General features: G+C 42.3%; 1 protein-coding gene across 7 annotated transcripts in view; it reads left to right on the top strand.

Annotated features, from left to right (window-relative positions):
* The window catches only part of SETD4 (SET domain containing 4), a 423911-nt gene that overhangs the window by 373674 nt on the left and 36690 nt on the right, over window positions 1-13547 (top strand). The window lies entirely within an intron of this gene.

Raw genomic sequence — 13547 nt, 5'->3', positions numbered from 1 at the left:
CATCTTAAAAAAAAGAATCATATTGTGGAGCTGCAGTTACTTTTCAACTAGAAGAAATAAAATTGTGCATCTTCAAAATATGCAGAGTATCCAACTTGCAACTAATCCTTAATTTCGAATCAATAAGGTTTAATATTTCACTAGCAATCGTAGGTTGAAATCAATGCTGTCATGGCTCTTTGGAAGAACAGAAGCTTATGAAACAAAGAATTGAAGGCAGTCATCCAAGGATGAAATAAAAGAAGTATGTTTTGCAAGGTTGTTGTGAAAGGAAAAGATATAGCAGCCCAACCCATCCCCTGGAGGTCTTTTCCTTCCAGTTTCAGCGTGAGGTTCTGGTGGCTCACGAAAATGGGTTCAAAAGATTTAGTGAAAAAAAGAATGGAGACGTCATCAGCCTGCTGAGTGTTTGAGAATGAGCCAGGTTGGGACATCATTAGTAGGTGTCTTTGCCTCATTATTCTTTCAAACTGGGAACCCTGATGTTTATGTTGGTAAACTATGGCGCCTGTATCAGTTAGCTCTTATGGCATAACAAACTACCCCAAAACGGAGTAGGCAAAAACAATAGCCATTTTCTTCTCTCACATGTCTGTGGCTTGGCAGTTCGGGCTGGGCTCAGCTGGGCAGTTTTTCTTGTTTCATCCAAGTTTATTCATGTGTCGGCCGTCGGCTTCTGGGTTGGCTGGGGCCTGGCTAGTCTGAGATGCCAACAGACAGGATGGCAAGTCTCTGTTGCACATGGTCTCTCATCCTCCAGCAGGCTAGCCTGGGCTTGATCTTTGCAGGATTCCAAGGGGTGGAAGTATGCAGGGCCTCTTGATGCCTGGGCCCCAGACTGGCACCCTGTCATGTCCACTTTATTCTTTTGCCTGAAGTAAGTTATAACAACAACCCAGATTCAAGGTAGGGAGAGGTAGACTCCATTTCTTGATGAGAAGAGTCACAAAGTCACATTGCTAAGGATGTGATTATATGGAGAATCGAAGGACTGTGGCCATTTTGCAGCCTATCACAGAGCTACTCTTATGATTAGTCAATGCCCCCAAAGAGCAGCAGACTTATGGCACTTACTCACTGTTGGAAACACCATTTCCCCAAAGAGGGAGCCATATTTGGAGAGAGGAAATGGCTGGGATTAGAAATATCTCCTGATTATCTTCTCTGCAGTTTTCAGACCACTTTACAGAAGGAGAAAATAACAAAACACACAGTCTTCCCCTGAGATCTCCAGGGTCAGGTCTTAAGAAGAGGAAATAAATAGAACAGGATCTTCATTGTGGAATGAAACATCATGGTGATTAATTTTTAAATGCTCAGTTCTCAAGGGAGACAACACCTTGCACTGTGAGAAAGCTGAGGGAGAGGCTCCAGCAACAAGCTCCGAGTGCGATGTGGAGTTTAAACCGCTGGCAATAAAATGTTATGTCTAAACAGCTGGTAATGTACAGGAATTCCCATATGTAAACACATGGCTGGGGGGATAATGTTAACCACAGTCTGGGGGCCTGTATGATGGCCAAGACGTGTAAATCCCAGCAGTGTCAGCCGCCACAGCTGGGTGGATTAGTGCCCTCGAGGGTGCAAGCCTTCCAGAACTGTGAAGGGGAAGAACGCAAGGCTGCGTGCTGCCTGTGATGGGCACCTGCTCATGCCTGAAAGTATTTACTGTCTTTTTAGTTAGTTACTGATAACTAAACAAGTCTTCAGAGGTGATTACTCGGTGCCTAAATTGTCCCCTTGTTATACTCATAGGATGACAAGCCATTTGTCTGTGCAAGAGCCAAGAGGAAGACAAGGGCACTTCTAAATGCTTCCCCCAGGGCCGGCCCAACACCCTCCACGAACCCGCACCCTGCACTCAACTGTCAGCCATCTGTGCCCTTGTCCCATCTTTCCTCTCCTTGCTCCAGGTGTCTTAATGACTCTTGTTCGGTACCTGTGGCAGACAGACTTTCAGGTGGCCTCATATTCATACCTGGTATAATCCTTTCTTCTTGAATGTGGGTGGGACCTCTGACTTGCTTCTAAACCACAGAACATGGCAAAGGTGATGAAGTGACACCCTGTTCCAGGACTCTGTCAGATGTGAAAGTGGACAGGGCTGGGGCACAGAGAATGGAGGCAAGTCCTGGGTAGCAATGAGGGTGATGGGGAAGTAGGGAAGCAAAGGACATCTTAAGCTGCCAGTGGCAGGTGTGGACAGAGAACAAAATCTGGTCAAAGAAACGACACAGACGAGAAGAAGTTTCAAAAGGGTAAACGTGGAAGAAGGTGCAGGGATGGGGACCTTTGGAATGTCAGTAGGGCTGCGGTGGAGCTGCCTGGAGGTCTGGGCTGGAAATCCAACTCCCACTGAGTCAAATGCTACCTGTTCCATGAAGCCGTCTTTGATGGGCCTCCAAACCCAACTTAAAGTTAACTGTGACCCTCTCCTTATCCTGCTGATCTTTTCTTTGAGCCTCTGTTACAATCTACTTTATTCTGCCTTTTATTTAAAGCCAATTACATATTTACTTACGTGTCTTTAGATTTTAAGCTCCTCCAGGGAAAGCAATGTGTCATGGTCATTTTTAGTTTTCCATCACACTTTCTCTATGTACACAAAGTACCTTGAAGTAATACTTTGCTAGTGCTTGTGTGTTGGATTTTATCAGCAGGCTCTATGACAATTCTCCTGTCCACACATCTACACACATCAAATATTTTGCCTTGTAGAATCACACAGGGCAATTCTCACTCCAGAAAAAAATAGTGCCCTCAACAGCCCAGCCTATAAACTCAATACTGGGAACTAAGAATTGAGAACTCAGTCCTTCATGTGGCAACATCTGTGTTTTGGTTGCCCTGAAACTCTATCTCTGATCTTCTGTAACTCCCTCCATCTTTACGGAGCAGTGAAAATTGTGTTTTCTCATTCTTCCTATGTTAGCTCTCCAGATATTAGAAGACTGCCACCTTGCTTCTCCTCGTGTAAATATCACCAACCATGTCAACCATTCTTCACCTAGAGTAGTAGCCATATCTCTCACTTGTATTGTTCCCCTCCTATGAATTGTCTCTTACCTGCCTTAAAATGCAGTGCCTGACCTGAACCTGTATCTCTACCAGCCCACCAGGTAGCAAGATCATAACTACTTCTAGAGGGGGCCCTGGAAATCTACTAGTGATGTCCAAGACCCCTTAGATTTTGCTACTGGCTACAACAGTTTACGAGGGCATATTTTGCCTGGGACCAAGTCTTGTCTCCTTGAACTGCTCCTAAGCCGGGATTCTCTATTGTGCTGTTGATCTGGGAATCAATCAAAGGACTATACAACTCATTCCTTTTACATTTCTTCTGTAAGGTTCTGGGGCCATTGGACTAGCAGGGTGAGCACATTTTGGATCCTGATTCCTGATCCCATAATTATGTCCTTCCATGTTCTAACAAACATGCCTCCTACAACATCATTCAAGACACTGATAAGCTGGTTGAACAGAACAGAGCAAAACACAGAGCCCCAGGGCACATGGCTTCCTCCTTGTAGGCTGACATCACTCTATTAATCAACGCTTTGGACACGCTTGTTCAACCAGTTACAAATTCACTTAACTGTCCTCTAGCCCCACCCCCATTTCTCCTTCTTGTCTGCAAGAATATCCTGAGCGACTCTGTCAAGTGCCTTGCTGAAACCCAGATCCACTGATCAACCAGCCTAATAACCCTATCAAGAGAGGAAACGAGATTAGATTGGGGTGGCTTGTGTAGGAGACGGCAGCCTCTTGGCAGTCGCTGTTTTCTCGTCCCTGAGCTCACAGATCAACCAGTAATGATTAGTTCTCGCTTTCTGCCAGGGATCAATATTAAGCCCACTGATCTGTATTTCACAGAATAACCCTTCCTCTCTCTCTCCCTCCTTATCTCCAAGCCCCCCCTCCACCCTTCTGAAAATTGAACCCTTTGCTGACTCAACTCTTCAGAATCTTTCCTTTGCTTCTTGTTTTCTTGAACAATCCTTGAGTCTTCTGTCACTTTCATGTCTCCTGATAATTCCTGGGGAGCCTCTTACTGTCCTCCAGCCTCAGTTTCTTCCTCTGGAAACAACAAGGCCACTCTCATCTGGCCCCTGAGGTCACCCTGAGAACCCAATAAAGAAATGTCTATGAAAGCTCCTTACACAATGCCCAGCATGTAATGGATAATTGTTAATTGAATAATCTACAAAGAACCACATAAATAAGGAATTTTATTATAGTTACATGTAAGATACCCACATATATACACAGAGTGCTTTCCTCCAAAGCCAAATAAATTACATTTTGAGACTTAGTGTGTGCTGTCATAATTTTAGAAAGGTGTTCTTCAGAGAATCTAAGAGATTTTGACCTGATTGTCTATTCAAAATCAGCTTACCCTAAAATCAGATTTAATAAGAACCTGAAATTTTGTCTACACTTCAACTGCTTAGCTCTATTTAAGGAAATTTATGATCGTTGGCATAGTTTTTATACCTTTGTGCTGGCTTAGGTGGGTAAATTGAATGATTGTGTTTTGGATCAAATAGTACGGTATTTGAAACCTAAAAAAAAAAAAATTCTGCTGGAAAGAGAGTGTGGGAAAACATTCTCTTTTTTTTCCCAACACATCTATTGGAAAAACACTTCTTAACAGAAGTAGAATTTGCATGATATGTGCTAATTATGATGTTTCTACTGTTAATTGGCAAATAGCCCAGAAGTGGTAACGATGTTTCTTATCTCAATCAACTGACAATATCCTTCATCCTTGCTACTTAGAGTATGATCTTCACTCTTCTAGAAGTAAAATAAGTTGTAGGTTGCTAGGGACCTTAGCATTCAACCTAGGTGAACACGGTTATTTTGTAGGAGGGGAAACTGAGGCGCCTAGAGGCTAGGTGACTTGCTCAAGGTGACCCCTGGGGAATGGCTGAGCTGGATCTGTCAGCCAGGGTCTCCTGACTCCAGACCTGTGTCATTTGTAATGATCTGTAGCCATACTGACAGGTTTAGGATCTTTGGGGTGACCTGTCATAGGTCCTTTGCTTCTAATTCCATTGGACGGTGACCTGGAAAAAAAATCCTGTGTGTGGTTGTCAACCAGCCTCTTTCTTGCCATTTAACTTAGTCCCTGGAAACATGAAGGCTTCAACTCTGTGCTGTCTGGTGCCCAGGGCAACGCGGATGCTGAGATGACAACGTGCATCTCTGTGATGCACAAATTAGAGCTGACTGATGGAAGGCCACCAATAAAATGTCACATCTTATAGATGTGGATGGGCCATGGGGCCAGTGATAAAGTGAGACCAGTGGGCTCTGACATCCACACAGCCCGGCCATAGTATTGACAGTGGGAGATAGTATTGATCGAGCTGCCAAGATGATCCTATTATGCAATTAGAATATTAGATTTGCATTTTTAATTCCTTTAAAAGAAATTGGCTTGAGGCAATTATGGCAGGAAAATATGAAGATGGATCCAACTGCTTTGAAAATAAGAACTCAGAAGAAGCTTTTAGGGAGATGCAGTCATTATCAGAGAAAAGTTTTACTTATAAAAATGGGCAACAAGGAAGTAATAAAAACACAAAGATAGGCAACTTGAAAGTGCTCGTGGAAACCAACTTTACTCCAGTGGAGAAGAATGAAATCCCCCCCACCCTAGAACACAGTGTAGACCAGCCGGGGGTATTTAGTTACACTCAGTGTGAACACACATGCACATCACACTGTGGGCGGACTTCCACTGCATCTGCACAGGGCTGTGTTCCCTTCCTTGTGCTGCAGACATGTTTCCTATACAGTAACCCCACCCCACCCCCCCCATCCATGGTTTTGCTTCCTGCAGTTTCAGTTACCTGCAGTCAACCATGGTCTGAAAATATTACGTGGAAAATTCCAGAAATAAACAACTCATTAAGTTTTAAGTGGTTCTGAGTAATGTGATGAGATCTCATGCCATCTGCGCCATCGCACCCGGGACGTGAATCATCCTTATGTCCGGTGCCCCTGAGTCACTCAGTAGCCGCATGGGTCATCGGACCGCTCACAGGGTTAGTGTTCAAGTGACCCTTATTTTACTTAATAATGGCCCCAAAGCACAAAGGCAGTGATGCTCGCAATTTGGATACCCCAAAGAGAAGCTGTACAGTGCTTTCTTTAAGTGAAAAGGTGAAAGTTCTCGACTTAAGGAAAGAAGAAAAATCCTATGCTGAGGTTGCTAAGACCTACGGTAATAAGGAATCTTTTATCTGTGAAACTGTGAAGAGAGAAAAACTTGTGCTAGTTTTGCTCTCACGCTTCAAAGTGCAAAAATTATGGCCACGGTGCACAGTAAGCACTTAGGATGGAAAAGGCATTAAATTTGTACAATAAGATATTTTGAGAGAAAGAGACCACATTCACAGAACGTTTATTATAGTATATTGTTATAATTCTCCTATTTTACTATTATTGTTAATTTCTTACTGCACTTAATTTATAAATTAAAATTTTTGATATGTATGTATAGAAAAAACAGCATAAATATGGTTCAGTCTGGTTTCAGGCATCCACTGGGGGTCTTGGAACATATCCCCCCGCGGATAAGGGGGAGCTACTTGTACCAGCTCAGCCCAGTTACTGGTTTCTGTTTAAGAGACTTATTTTTCACCAGGGGTTTTTGTGCCGGCTTGGCTGCATGGGCAAATGACGTGAGTCCTCCTTCCTCTGAAGTAATAATATTCTAAAAATCATAGACTCCATTTATAATGGCTTTTGGGGAAATGTTTAAAATCTGAGAGGTACTAGCAAATACTTTTTTTTTAAATTTAATTTTATTTATTTTTTTGGTTGCGTTGGGTCTTCGTTGCTGCGTGTGGGCTTTTCTCTAGTTGTGGCGAGTGGGGGCTACTCTTCCTTGAGGTTCGCGGGCTTCTCGTTGCGGTGGCTTCTCTTGTTGCGGAGCACGGGCTCTAGGCGTGCGGGCTCAGTAGTTGTGGCATGTGAGCTCAGTAGTTGTGGCACATGGGCTTAGTTGCTCCGCGGCATGTGGGATCTTCCCGGGCCAGGGCTCTAACCCGTGTCCCCTGCATTGGCAGGCGGATTCTTAACCACTGCACCACCAGGGAAGCCCGCAAATACTTTAGAAACAAGAAACTGCATCCTTTTGGAGTGTGGTTGGCATTTGTTCCATCAGGGCGGTCTGGGCTGGATCTGTGGTCCAAACGGTTCCTGAGCCCTTGGGAGAATTTCTGGGTAAGCTGAGATGAGGTCATCAGATAAGAAATTGAAGCCACAGTGAAATTACAAGCCAGATTTCAAGGGGAAAAGACTTCTGTCCTCTGGAGCTTCTAACGTAGTGGGCAGACAAGCAAGAAATTACAATAAAACTGGATAATTGGTATAATGAAGGGAAGGACACCCAGCAGAGGCTCAATCATATTGATACCACCACCTCCTCCACCACCAACAAAAAGCACACAGCTAGCTGTCAATGCTAAGTGTTTCCAAGTGTGATGGAAGAGGAAGGTCAAAGCTGTTCAAGGAAATTCAGAAGGGCTTCCTAGAGGTCATTGCGTTTGAGTTGAGACTTGAAGGAGTAGGAGTTTGAACAAAGGAACAGCACTGAATGTGAAAATGTGTGGAGAAGAGCATGGTGTGCTCAGGGCCTCTGCTCAGCAGGCTAAGGGCTTATGTGATGAAGCCTCAGCAGGTCAGGGGAGCGGGCCTGATGCATGGACGCCATATTGGCCCTGAAAAAGCACACATGGTGGAGGTATTTAGGGAAAGAGCTAGAACGGAGACACAGGTGGTATTGGGAGACACATTTATGCTCTAAGGAGGACACTTTTAATCACAGATTGGTTCCATCTGTCCACTCAGCAGACACTTATTAGGCCCCTGTATGTGCTGGGCATGGCCCTGGGTGCTGGGGCCATAAGGAGCTTAAGAGCAGAGTTCTTTCTCTCCAGAGGCTCACAGGGGAGCCCAGGGGTGGATGCCTTTGCAGGAGGGAGTGAACTCCTGAGAGGTACATGGGTGCAGACAGAGAGAGTGATGTCATGAATAAATCTGAATAATGTATTTCAGAAACAGTGGCGACTTTGAGGGGATTTAAGAAACTTTAGTCTTATAGAGAACGCAAATTGCTGAGCAGGACTTCTGCTCTTCACGGACTTGGCAAAGGTAAGCTTACTCCCAGCCTCTCTGTACAAACCATCAGATTCATTTGGTCCCTGGGTTCTGCTGAGCTTTGTCACCTGATGTATTCATTTCCTGGAGCTGCTGTAACAAATTGTCACAATTCGAGTGGCTTAAAACAACAGAAATTTATTCTCTGGCAGTTTTGAGGGCTAGAAGTTCAAAATCAAGTTGTCAACAGGGTTGGTTCCTTCTGGAAGCTTGGAGGGAGGATCTATTCCATGCCTTTCTCCTAGCTTCTGGTGGCTGCTGGGAACCTTTGGCATTCCTTGGCTGGTAGATGCATCACTCCAATCTCTGCCTCCATCTCACACGCCTTCTTCCCTGTGTGTCTGTTGTCAACTCCTTGTGCCTTTCTCTTCTGACACCTGCCATTGGATTTAGGCAGTCTCACCCTAAATCCAGGATGATCTCATCTTGAGCTCCTTAACTTATTACTTAATTACCGCAAAGACCCTTTTTCCAAATGAGATCACATTCATGGGTTCTGGGAGCTTAGGACTTAGACATATATTTGGATGGGGGGGACATTATTCAACCCATAGGAGTAGTAAGAAAGGACCTCCCTTCAAGAGAAAAAGGGAGAAGGCTCAAATCAATAGAATTAGAAATGAAAAAGGAGAAGTAACCACTGACACTGCAGAAATACAAAAGATCATGAGAGATTACTACAAGCAACTCTATGCCAATAAAATGGACAACCTGGAAGAAATGGACAGATTCTTAGAAATGCACAAACTGCCGAGACTGAACCAGGAAGAAATAGAAAATATGAACAGACCAATCACAAGCACTGAAATTGAAACTGTGATTAAAAAACTTCCAACAAACAAAAGCCCAGGACCAGATGGCTTCACAGGCGAATTCTATCAAACATTTAGAGAAGAGCTAACACCTATCCTTCTCAAACTCTTCCAAAATATTGCAGAGGGAGGAACACTCCCCAACTCATTCTACGAGGCCACCATCACCCTGATACCAAAACCAGACAAAGATGTCACAAAGAAAGAAAACTACAGGCCAATATCACTGATGAACATAGATGCAAAAATCCTCAACAAAATACTAGCAAACAGAATCCAACAGCACATTAAAAGGATCATACACCATGATCAAGTGGGGTTTATCCCAGGAATGCAAGGATTCTTCAACATACGCAAATCAATCAATGTGATACACCATATTAACAAATTGAAGGAGAAAAACCATATGATCATCTCAATAGATGCAGAGAAAGCTTTCGACAAAATTCAACACCCATTTATGATAAAAGCCCTGCAGAAAGTAGGCATAGAGGGAACTTTCCTCAACATAATAAAGGCCATATATGACAAACCCACAGCCAACATTGTCCTCAATGGTGAAAAACTGAAACCATTTCCACTAAGAACAGGAACAAGACAAGGTTGCCCACTCTCACCACTATTATTCAACATAGTTTTGGAAGTGTTAGCCACAGCAATCAGAGAAGACAAAGAAATAAAAGGAATCCAAATCGGAAAAGAAGAAGTAAAGCTGTCACTATTTGCAGATGACATGATACTATACATAGAGAATCCTAAAGATGCTACCAGAAAACTCCTAGAGCTAATCAATGAATTTGGTAAAGTAGCAGGATACAAAATTAATGCACAGAAATCTCTTGCATTTCTATACACTAATGACGAAAAATCTGAAAGTGAAATTAAGAAAACACTCCCGTTTACCATTGCAACAAAAAGAATAAAATATCTAGGAATAAACCTACCTAAGGAGACAAAAGACCTGTATGCAGAAAATTATAAGACACTGATGAAAGAAATTAAAGATGATACAAATAGATGGAGAGATATACCATGTTCCTGGATTGGAAGAATCAACATTGTGAAAATGACTCTACTACCCAAAGCAGTCTACAGCTTCAATGCAATCCCTATCAAGCTACCACTGGCATTTTTCACAGAACTAGAACAAAAAATTTCACAATTTGTATGGAAACACAAAAGACCCCGAATAGCCAAAGCAATCTTGAGAACGAAAAATGGAGCTGGGGGAATCAGGCTCCCTGACTTCAGACTATATTACAAAGCTTCAGTAATCAAGACAGTTTGGTACTGGCACAAAAACAGAAATCTAGATCAATGGAACAGGATAGAAAGCCCAGAGATAAACCCACACACATATGGTCACCTTATCTTTGATAAAGGAGGCAAGCATATACAGTGGAGAAAAGACAGCCTCTTCAATAAGTGGTGCTGGGAAAATTGGACAGCTACATGTAAAAGTATGAAATTAGAACACTCCCTGACACCATGCACAAAAATAAACTCAAAATGGATTAAAGACCTAAGTGTAAGGGCAGACACTATCAAACTCTTAGAGGAAAACATAGGCAGAACACTCTATGACATACATCACAGCAAGATTCTTTTTGACCCAGCTCCCAGAGAAATGGAAATAAGAACAGAAATAAACAAATGGGACCTAATGAAACTTAAAAGCTTTTGCACAGCAAAGGAAACCATAAACAAGACCAAAAGACAACCCTCAGAATGGGAGAAAATATTCGCAAATGAAGCAACTGACAAAGGATTAATCTCCAAGATTTACAAGCAGCTCATGCAGCTCAATAACAAAAAAACGAACAACCCAATCCAAAAATGGGCAGAAGACCTAAATAGACATTTCTCCAAAGAAGATATACAGATGGCCTACAGACACATGAAAGAATGCTCAACATCATTAATCATTAGAGAAATGCAAATCAAAACTACAATGAGATATCATCTCACACCGGTCAGAATGGCCATCATCAAAAAATCTAGAAACAATAAATGCTGGAGAGGGTGTGGAGGAAAGGGAACACTCTTGCACTGTTGGTGGGAATGTAAATTGATACAGCCACTATGGAGAACAGTATGGAGGTTCCTTAAAAAACTACAAATAGAACTACCATACGACCCAGCAATCCCACTACTGGGCATATACCCTGAGAAAACCATAGGTCAAAAAGAGTCATGTACCAAAATGTCCATTGCAGCTCTATTTACAATAGCCAGGACATGGAAGCAACCTAAATGTCCATCGACAGATGAATGGATAAAGAAGATGTGGCACATATATACAATGGAATATTACTCAGCCATAAAAAGAAATGAAATGGAGGTATTTGTAATGAGGTGGATGGAGTTAGAGTCTGTCATACAGAGTGAAGTAAGTCAGAAAGAGAAAAACAAATACAGTATGCTAACACATCTATACGGAATCTAAGGGAAAAAAAAAAAAAAAAGGCCATGAAGAACCTAGTGGCAAGACGGGAATAAAGACACAGACCTACTCGAGAATGGACTTGAGGATATGGGGAGGGGGTGGGGTGAGATGTGACAGGGTAAGAGAGTGTCATGGACATATATAGACTACCAAATGTAAAATAGGTAACTAGTGGGAAGCAGCCGCATAGCACAGGGAGGTCAGCTCGGTGCTTTGTGACCACCTAGAGGGGCGGGATGGGGAGGGTGGGAGGGAGGGAGATGCAAGAGGGAAGAGAAATGGGAACATATTGTATATGTATAACTGATTCACTTTGTTATAAAGCAGAAGCTAACACACCATTGTAAGGCAATTATACTTCAATAAAGATGTTTAAAAAAAAAAAAAAAAAAAAAAGAAAGGACCTCCTTGACAGGTTCCTGATATTAAGGGGGAAATGTTCAGTTTTTCATCAAGTACAATGTTAGCTGCAAGTTTATTTTCCATAGAGTTTCCATATCAAGTCTAGAAAGTTTCCCTCTGTTCCTGATTTGCTGAGATTTTTCTTATCATGAATGAGTGTTGGATTTTGTCCAGTGCTTTACCTCCATCCATTGACGTGAATATCCGATTTTTCTTCTATAGCTTGTTGATACACTGTATTACATTGAGTTTTGCCTATTGAACCAGCCTTGCATCCTTGGAATAAATTCCACTTGGTATGGCATGGACTTATATATACTACCAAATGTAAAATAGCTAGTGGGAAGCAGCCGCATAGCACAGGGAGATCAGCTCGGTGCTTTGTGACCACCTAGAGGGGTGGGATAGGGAGGGTGGGAGGGAGACCCAAGAGGGAGGGGATATGGGGATATATGTACAGCTGATTCACTTTGTTATACAGCAGAAACGAACACACTGTTGTATAGCAATTATACTCCAATAAAGATGTTAAAAAAATTCCACTTGGTTATGGGGTACAACGTTTTATATATATGTATTATATATTAACAAATTCCATTTGATTGTTAAAAATAATACAACTGGGATTTTTAAGGACCATGCTGGTTGCATCCAGACTGACTACTATGTGAAAGGGCAAAGAAGAAATTCCCCAAGGTTTGGGGCTTATCGTTAAAACTCATTGGGGAGAATGAGGGCTCTTCTGTGTAGTGTAGCTTCAGCGTGACTTCAAGGCAAATGCAGGGGCTTGTGAGAATCAAGGAATGGCAGTGTTTATCCCTTAAACCAGCTTCTTCAAGCAAGGCTGCTCATTTAGCTCAAAGTGGTACTTTGTGTCAGCAATGTCGCCCTGGAATCCAAAAGACAAAGATGAAAGGAGTAAAAATGTAGTACTCTTGATTTATCAAATGATTTTACCTAATGAATCCATCACATTCAATAGAAACCACATTAGCAATTCCTGTTATTGGTCTTATCCACCCAAAAGCCCCTGAGCTCCACCCTAGTGCCCACATGATCCATTCGAAGGAAAAAGAATGCAAAGTTTAAATAGATTTTTTTGTAAGTGTAAAAGGCTTGGACAAAAATAATGCAAACCAGTACAGACTGAGATGGCAAAGAGACCCGGCTTCTTTCTCCTATTAAGGAACTACCAAGATGGTTATTACACAACCTAGCAGAAAAACCGAGATCCTCATTAGCTAATAGAGCAACAACATGGCGTTCCGAGAAAGCTTGATTTAGTTTCTCATCTTTCTAATGGCTGCGGCATGTACTTGGTAATTTCTGCAACTGTGTTTCTGAATTTCTGGAGCTGCATCTTTGCTTCATTGTCTCAAACAGCATGAGTGGGTCCAACTTTCAGTAATTGACATGCTTAAGTTGTTCCTTTGGTGCAATTTAGCAAACATCATTAAGCACCCATGGTGTACCAGGCTTCATGCTATGCCCAAGGATTGAGATGATGAATAAAATTATTTAGATGTAAGGTGGAATGTGTGTGGGATCTTATTCCTCTGAATATCCTAAAGCTTTGAAGTCCTGTGTATACTTGTAAGATTTATTCTTGATGTGTGCTTTTGAATGATAATGAAATGGGTGGCCATGTGGGAATTCAAGCCTCTGAAACTTTAACTCAGAGATCCTTACTTTCTTCAGCTTTCAGTCAATAAGAA

This window comes from Eschrichtius robustus, chromosome 6 (assembly GCF_028021215.1).
Source record: "Eschrichtius robustus isolate mEscRob2 chromosome 6, mEscRob2.pri, whole genome shotgun sequence".
Taxonomy (NCBI): domain Eukaryota; kingdom Metazoa; phylum Chordata; class Mammalia; order Artiodactyla; family Eschrichtiidae; genus Eschrichtius; species Eschrichtius robustus.
This window is presented reverse-complemented; position numbering and strand designations above follow the sequence as displayed.